Source organism: Macaca mulatta, chromosome 2 (genome assembly GCF_049350105.2).
Source record: "Macaca mulatta isolate MMU2019108-1 chromosome 2, T2T-MMU8v2.0, whole genome shotgun sequence".
In the NCBI taxonomy this organism is placed as follows: domain Eukaryota; kingdom Metazoa; phylum Chordata; class Mammalia; order Primates; family Cercopithecidae; genus Macaca; species Macaca mulatta.
This window is the reverse complement of record NC_133407.1, coordinates 136769646-136778455: the sequence shown is the minus strand read 5'-3', so window position 1 is coordinate 136778455 and position 8810 is coordinate 136769646. Positions and strand designations below refer to the sequence as shown.

Here is an 8810-nt window from a genome sequence, read left to right as displayed (position 1 = left end):
TATAACTTCTTAGATATACAGTGGGGTATTTTTTCTTTCCTTTAGCACTCTGGCTCTGCCATCCCCCTGCCTTCTGGCTGCCATTGTTTCAGATGAGATGCCAGCCATCAATCACATTGGTGTTCCCATGTATGTAATAAGTCACTTTTTTCTTGCTATTCTTAAGTTTTTCTGCCTTTCACTTTCAAGAGTTTGGCTGTACTGTGTCTAGATGACAATCTTGTCTTTATTCTGTTTGGGATTTGTTAACCAGTTAGATGTGAGTTTTTAAAATCAAATTTGGGTGCTCACTTCAGTAGCACATACACTAAAATTTGGGATGATAGAGGGAAGATTAGCATGGCCCCTGTGCAAGGATGACATACAAATTAATGAAGTGTCCTATATTTTTGAAGCCATAAAAAAATCTCCCAGTCACGAAAAGCCCAGGACCTGATGGTTTCACTTCTAAATTTTACCAAAGATTTAAAGAAGAATTAATAGCTATCCTACTCAAACTATTCCAAAAAATAGAGGAGGAAGGAATACTTCCAAACTCAATCTAAGAGGCCACTATTACCCTGATAGAAAACCAGACAAAAATACACCAAAAAAAACGAAAACTAGCCAGGCATGGTGGTTCACAGTGGCTCACATCTGTAATCTTAGCACTTTGGGAGGCTGAGGCAGGTGGATCACCTGAGGTCAGGAGTTTGAGACCAGCCTGGCCAACATGGTGAAACTCCATCTCTACTAAAAATACAAAAAAATTAACCAGGCGTGGTGGCACAGACCTGTAATCCCACCTGCTCAGGAGGCTGAGGCAGGAGAATCCTTGAACCTGGGAGGCAGAGGTTGCAGTGAGCCAAGATTGCACCAGTGCACTCCAGCCTGGGCGACAGAGTGAGACTACAATTCAGAAAACAACAACAACAACAATAACAACAACAACAATGACAAAGACTACAGGCCAGTATCTCTGATGAATATTGATGCAAAAATCCTCAACAAAATACTAGCAAACTAAATTCAATGATACATTAGAAAGATCATTCATCAAGACCAAGTGGGATTTATCCCTGGGATGCAAAGGTGGTTCAACATGCTCAAATCAATCAATCTGATACATTATATCAAGAAAACGAAGGATAAAACCCATGTGATGATTTCAATTGATGCTGAAAAGCCATCTGATAAAAATTCAACATCCCTTCCTGATAAAAACCCTCAAAAGGCCGGGCGCGGTGGCTCACACCTGTAATCCCAGCACTTTGGGAGGCCAAGGCGGGTGGATCACGAGGTCAGGAGATAGAGACCATCCTGGATAACACGGTGAAACCCCGTCTCTACTAAAAATACAAAAAAGTAGCCGGGCATGGTGTCGGACGCCTGTAGTCCCAGCCACTCGGGAGGCTGAAGCAGGAAAATGGCATGAACCTGGGAGGCAGAGCTTGCAGTGAGCCAAGATGGTGCCACTGCACTCCAGCCTAGGTGACAGAGAGAGACTCTGTCTCAAAAAACAAAAAAAACAAAACAAAACAAAAAAAACAACTCTCAAAAAACTGGGGATAGAAGAAACATACCTCAACATAATCAAAGCCATAGATGACAGATTTCACATACTGAATGGGGAAAAACTGAAAGCTTTTCCTCTAAGATCTGGAGCATGACAAGGATGCCCACTGTCTCCACTGCTATTCAACAGAGTAATAGTAGTCTGAGCTACAGCAATCAGACAAGAGAAAGACATAAAGGGCATGCAAATTGGAAATGAAGAAGTAAAATTACCTATGCTTGTAGATGATATAATCTTATATTTGGAAAAAGCTAAAGACTCCAGAGGAAATCTATTAGAACTGTTAAACACATTTAGTAAACTTGCAGGATACAAAGTCAACCTACAAAAATCAGTAGCATTTGTATATGCTAACAGTGAACAATGTGAAAAATAAATTTAAAAAGTAATCCCTTTTACAACAGCCACACATAAAATTAAATACCTAGAAATTAACCAAAGAAGTAAAAGATCTCTATAATGAAAACTATAAGATACTGATGAAAGAATTGAAGAGGACACCAAAAAATGAAAAAATATTCCAAGTTCATGGATTGGAAGAATCAATAGCTAAGATTTGGAAGCAACCTAAGTGTTCATCAACAGATGAGTGGATAAAGAAAACATGGTACATCTACACAATAGTACATCTACTATTTAGCTACAAAAAGAATGAGATCTAGTCATTTGCAACAACATGGATGGAAATGGAGATCATTATGTTAAGTGAAATAAGCCAGGCACAAAAAGACAAACATTGCATGTTTTCATTTGTGGGACCTAAAACCAAAACAACTAAACTCTTGGACATGAAGAGTAGAAGGATGGTTGTTACCAGAGGCTGGGAAGGGTAGTGGGTGACAGGAGCAAGAGGTGGGGATGGTTAACGAGTACAAAAAAAAAATAGAAAAAAATGAATAAAACCTACTATTTGATGGTAAAATAGGGTGACTATAGTCAATAATAATTTAATTGGTCAGGCATGGATGTTCACGCCTGTAATCCCAGCACTTTGGGAGGCCAAGGCAGGCAGATCACTTGAGCCCAGGAGTTCAAGACCAACCTGGCCAACATGGAGAAACTTCATTTCTACAAAAAATACAAAAAGTAGTAGGGTGTGGTGGCATGTGCCTGTGGTCTCAGCTACTTAGGAAGCGGAGGTGGGAGGAACACTTGAGCCTGGGAGGCAGAGGTTACAGTGAACTAAAATTTACCACTAGACTCCAGCCTGCATGACAGAGTAAACCCCTGCCTCAGAATAATAATGATAAAATAATAACTTTATTGTACATTTTAAAAATAACTTGAAGAATGTAATTGGATTGTTTGTAACTCAAAGGATAAATGCTTGGGAGGATAGATACCCCATCTTCCATGATGTGCTTATTTCACTTTGCACACCTGCATCAAAACATTTCCTGTACCCATAAACACCTACTACGTACCCACAAAAAATTTAAAAATAAATAAAGTCAATTTTGGCAAGTTTTCAGTCATGACTCATTCAAATATCTTTTCCAACCCCTTCTCTGTATTCTTTATTTTGGGACTTTCATTAATTTCATTCTAAACATATGTCAGTATATTTAATGTTCCATGTTCTCTGAGGCTCTGTTCATATTTTCTTTGTTCTTGTTTTCTCTCATTAATTTTTATTGATCTATTTTTAAGTTCACTGATCCTTTCTTCTGACATCTTGAATCTGCTATTGAGCCCCTCCAATGAATTATTCTTTTTATTTATTACACTCAACTTTAGAATTTCCATGTGACTCTTTTTGGTAATTTCTGTCCCATTATCGAGACTCCCTATTTGTAGATTCATTGATGTCATACCTTCCTTTAATTCTTTAAACATGGTTTCCTTTAGTGCTTTGAGTGTATTTATAATAGCTTCTTTGAAATTTTTGTGCACTAAATCCAACCTCTGGGGACACTGAGAGACAGTTTCTATTAACTGTGTTTCCTTCTAAAAATACTTTCCTGTTTCTTTGCATGTCTCATATTTTGTTGAAGACTGAACATTTAGATAATAGGTTGTAACAACTCTGGATTCTGATTTTGCCCCTCTGATGGCTTTATTGTTGCTGTTTTGTCTGTTTTACTTACTTAGAAACTTTCCTTGGATAAATCTGTGGATCTGTCTCCTGCACACTACATAGTCACTGATGTCCTTGCTCAGGTTTCTGAGTTGCTCCTGCATGAGCACAGCTTAGTAGTCAGCTAATAGTTGTAAAAAGATTGTACTCAAATGTCTGAACCAGTACATCTACTATCGTCTGATTACAGTAGAGAGTAGGAGTAGACATTCAAAGTTTAGGCTATTCTCAAATCTATTCCTACTTTTACTTCCTGCTAGGCCCTTTTGAGTCTGTGGGTATGTGCAAAGTTTCAGGGTTGACCAGGAGTACATGAACAGCTTAGGCTCTCTCCTGTCTCTGCTGTGAATGTGCACAGCCTCAGCCTTGAACATCTTACCCCAAACATGAATGAAAACTCAGGCTACTAGAGCTATTGGCGCTCTCCCACTTGCTGACCACCAAGATAACCACTTTTACAAATAACACTACTGTATCACCCACTGTTTCAAATCAAGCAAACCTCTGTGATGGTCAGTTTTATGTGTCAACTTGACTTGGCCATAGTATGCCCAGATATCTGGTAAAATATTACTTCGAGTTATGTCTGTGAGGGTGTTTCTGGAAAAGATGAGCATCTGAGTTGGTAAACTGAGTAGAGGAGATGACTCTCCCCAAAGTAGTGGGTGTCATCCAATCCACCAAGGGCCTGAATAGAACAAAAAGGCAGAAGAAGGTTGAATTTCACTCTATCTGATGGCTTGAGCTGAGACATCAATATCTCCTGCTCCTGGTTCTCAGGCCTTCAGATGCTGACTGGGATCTATACCATCAGCCATGGCTCTCAGGACTTCAAGTTGCACCACTGACTTTCCTGGGTCTGGAGCTTGCAGATAGCAAATCATAGAATTTCCTAATCTCTATACTTGTGTAAGCCAGCTCCTTATCATAAATCTCATTTTAGATATATAGTGATACATAAAAATAGAAAAATAACCAATAGAATATGGCTCTGTGTGTGTGTGTTCCTCTAAAAATGCTAATACAGCCTCCCTTTGACTGTAGCAGCACATGCCAACCCAACTGAGCCGAGAAGGGGAGCAACTCTAGTCCAGACCAGAACACCACAGACTCCCACTGTTCTTACCTGAATTTCAGCGGTTGTTTAAGCATGAATGCTTCTCAGGTTGTTGTATGCCATTCATTAATTTCCAGAACACTGAAAGGGTTTTGTCCATTTTTCCCAGTCTTATAGATGCTTTTTTTGGGAGAAAGAATTGACTGACTTCCTTACTCAGCCATATCTGAAAGTCCTGCCGATAATTCAATTTTAAAATTGCACCATTGTAATTTGCACACAGAACAAAGTGATGGAATATTTGCAAAGCTGTGAATGCCTAGTGGGTGATGTCATGACAGACTGATCCATCAACTAGGACAGAATGGGAGAGGTCAAAATAGCTGGTCACATTTGCATTACTATCAGTCCCACACATAATTTACAAGTTGAAAGAGTTGGTGTAGGTCATTTATATGTCTTGGCAGGTGACAATTGTTTTTTGTTTTGTTTTGTTTTTGTTGTTTTTGTTTTTTTGAGACGGAATCTCACTCTGTCGCCAGGCTGGAGTGCAGTGGCACGGATCTCAGCTCACTGTAACCTCTGCCTCCCGAGTTCAAACGATTCTCCTGCCTCAGCCTCCTGAGTAGCTGGGATTACAGGCACGCGCCACCACGCCCAGCTAATTTTTGTATTTTTAGTAGAGATGGGGTTTCACCATGTTGGCCAAGATGGTCTCGATCTCTTGACCTTGTGATCTGCCCTGCTCAGCCTCCCAAAGTGCTGGGATTACAGGCGTGAGCCACTGCACCCAGCTGGTGACAACTGTTTTAAAACACTGAATTACAATTCTGCCTATAAATGTGTGTATGTGTATATATCCAGGTATATACACATATATATGCACATATACACATTTCATATAATCACAATATATTCATGTGTATATGTATAGATTGATATACAAACATGCATGCTAAAACAGCTTTCCTCATCTTTTTATTCCCATTATTGTGATTGTTATAAAGTTATATAAATTCCAGATTTATTGTTAATCCAATAGAGAACAAATCCCAGGAACTCTAGGAACACTCTTCTACAGAGGCAGGGAAAACATTCCAGGTACACTATCCTTTACTTCCAGGCAGAACATTTTGAACAGAAGAAGCAAATACTAATGTGAGCCCAGGTCCACGAAAATTAAGCATAAAACCCTATTATTAAGTCTAAAGGTGATTTCCAAAACTATGTCAATAGTACTTAATTACCCAAAACAACTTGATTGGCTGTGACGACTGCCTTGAGGGTGAAAGAGGTTAAACAACATCCCCAAAGTGGTCCAGAATCTTAAACTTGCAAAAGAAAGTAAAAAGTGCAAATTAAATTCAAAGCCCAAAGTGGCTTCAGTACCAATTTTTCACACTAGATCATGAATAATGTCAGTTGGCTGAAACTCTCTGATGACGTGTGTCTCCAGGGAAATGTGTAAAGCACGTGTTAATCTTCATCCTCTACTCAAGAGTTTTTCTTCACAGTCATTTGCCACCTGTCACCATCCCCCCAGTGACAGGGTGAGCTTGGTCACTGCGGTTGCCATGAGCAAGATCAAAAGAGATGATGGTGACAAGGAGGTGGATCTGAGACTTGCTGGCAATGTCCTTTGACAAGGACTACTGGAGATGGCAGTGGGGGCTGTTGTTCCTTTTTCTGTCACCCTCGGAAGTTGAGAACACACTTGCATTTTCCCTGATGCCTTGGGTTAAGGCAAGCATAGAAGTGTATTCATAAACTAATATGAATGCACATTACCATAGCAGCCACTATTTATTCTGTACCTACCCACTGCCTGGCCTGGTATTGTAGTTATCTGACATTAATTTGAGCTTTTTATTTACAGTATAACACATGCTGCCGTGAAAGGCCATTGCTCTGACTGTCATTTTTTCAGTCACCTTTGTCTATTTTATTAATGCTTCATTCAAATAGATAGCATTGACTCTTCACACCAACTCTATGAAGTAGGTACTATTAATATTCCCATTTTACAGATGAGGAACCAAGAATTCAAGTGGTAATAAGTCACTTGGCCAGTGGCTAGTGAGGATTTGAATAATTTTATTCTACTCTTAGTATTCCTACCTCAGCCACTGAATGAATCGGTTGGAGTCTTTCTATTAGAAAATGGCTCCTGCCGTACTATTTTTATTAGGCTAGTTGTAATGTAAAATAGGAAGAAAGATACCGCTATAAAGGGACTGCCTTGAGCAACAGAGATGCTGTGAAACCCAAGCTAATATTTGATCTTTGATGTATCTGTAACAAGAGTATGTCTTGGGTGAAGTTAAGGAAATATAGCAAGGGACTGGGAAAAATACTGACTTTTAATGATTTTGAATTCAAAATCAAGCCCATATGCTAACAGTGGCTTTATTCATTTATCACTTCATTCATTCATTTATTTAAACATTGTTGAACACTGATAAGGTGTAGGGATTTTGCTAGATACAGAGGATACAGCTGTGAACACGATGGCTTGCTCTCAACCTCAGTAGAGTGAAGGGCAAACTAACAAGAAATCAGGGGAATATAATCTGTTGCAACAAGTGCCCAGACAGAAGAATTACAGTCTTATACAAGCATATGTAGTTGGAAGAGGCCTCAATGTCATCTTGCATTTTCTGACAGAGTTTCCCAGAAGTTGCACATCAGCTCAGACCAGAAAGAACAGTCCTGGTGAATTGGAGGTGGTGATCAGTGTTTCACGTAGAGGAGAATTTTCAGAAACAACACCTCATGAGCAAATGAAGGAACAAGAGCAGGAATAAGGATTAGTCAAGAAACAATGAGCAGAACCAAAGATTATTCAAGGAAAAAAAAGAAGTTTGCTATAGTTTATGCTTAGCATGCCAGTAAATAGCAAGAGATAAGAATAGACTGGATGAAACTGGAGCTGTTTTTAGAGCAATGAAGGTAGAAATGCACACTTGCATAACCAGCAAGAGTCCATGGCTTGGAACAACAAGCAAGGGAGATGCAGAAAGCTAAGGAAACCATCCCTTACGGGTCAAGGTGCATGAACACATGAACAGTGATTTTCTTTTCAAAGCCAATAAACAGGAACATATTAATACTCCCCATCATAATTCAGGCCTGGCTTCTGACACACTCTTCTCTACAAGGTACATCATGGTGAACCATGGAGTAGACCCTTCTTTCAAACTGAGCCAAAAATATACTATAAAGGGAAATGCCATCTAATATAGCATTCGATCTGTTCTTACTGACCGCATCAAATAAGACTCTTGGGAGAAAAATAAGAACAGTAATCACAGAGTACAATTAATTCTCATTTTAAGGACGAGGAAGTGTCTTTAGGAGATGAGGAAATGGTGAATAATAGGCCAGTGGAGATGGAGAAATTGAGGACTTGGAACCAAGGTTTATTTCTAGAAACCCAAGTATCCATAAAACTCGGACAGCTGCCAGGCAGTTTGGAAAAAGAATGGCCTTGGTTGTAATATAAAACAGGAAAAAAAATCACCACTATAAAAAGGACTGCCTGAGACCTGGGGACGGATGAGACCCTTTGGTGGGTGCCATAAACCAAACTTGCTTATGGGATGAGTTGACCTGCTCTGTGCACAGCGGTCAGTGTGAAATTCCTGACTAGAAGTGAGAGTAGGCTTATCATCTAGAATATCGTTTCTCCCCTCTCCCCTTTGCCTGGGAAACATCTAAACATTTTTCAGGTCTCAGTTTACACATTTCTTGATGGTGTTGTTCTAGCAAATCTTTTTGATTTTCCAGGAAATGTGAGGCCTGCTTATCAAACCCACCCAGAGTACCAACCCCTCTCTCCCAGCGCTGCTCACCACCCTGACACCAGGCACGTTTGTAAAATGTGTTTTGACTGTCTCACAGCATCAAACCTTCATAAGCACAGGGTCCTGCCTGTCTTGTTCATCATGGATTACCTAGTTATCAGTTCATTTTTTTAAATGATTCTTTCTTAATTCAATAAAATGTTGCACTTCCAACTTAAAAACAAACGTTTGTTTTATACCAACTACTTGCCAGACAGCACACCAGTAATTTTCTCAAGTGTTTTCTCATTGCATCTGTACAGCCATCAGTGTTTATCA

The 8810-nt window shown here is 39.6% G+C and overlaps 1 non-coding gene across 1 annotated transcript; it reads left to right on the top strand.

Moving 5' to 3' along the window:
* The first annotated feature begins 283 nt into the window (after positions 1-283).
* LOC114676488 (U6 spliceosomal RNA) lies at positions 284-391 on the top strand. The gene has a single exon (XR_003727560.1). It is a non-coding gene; the product is annotated as a U6 spliceosomal RNA (small nuclear RNA).
* Positions 392-8810: the final 8419 nt, after the last annotated feature.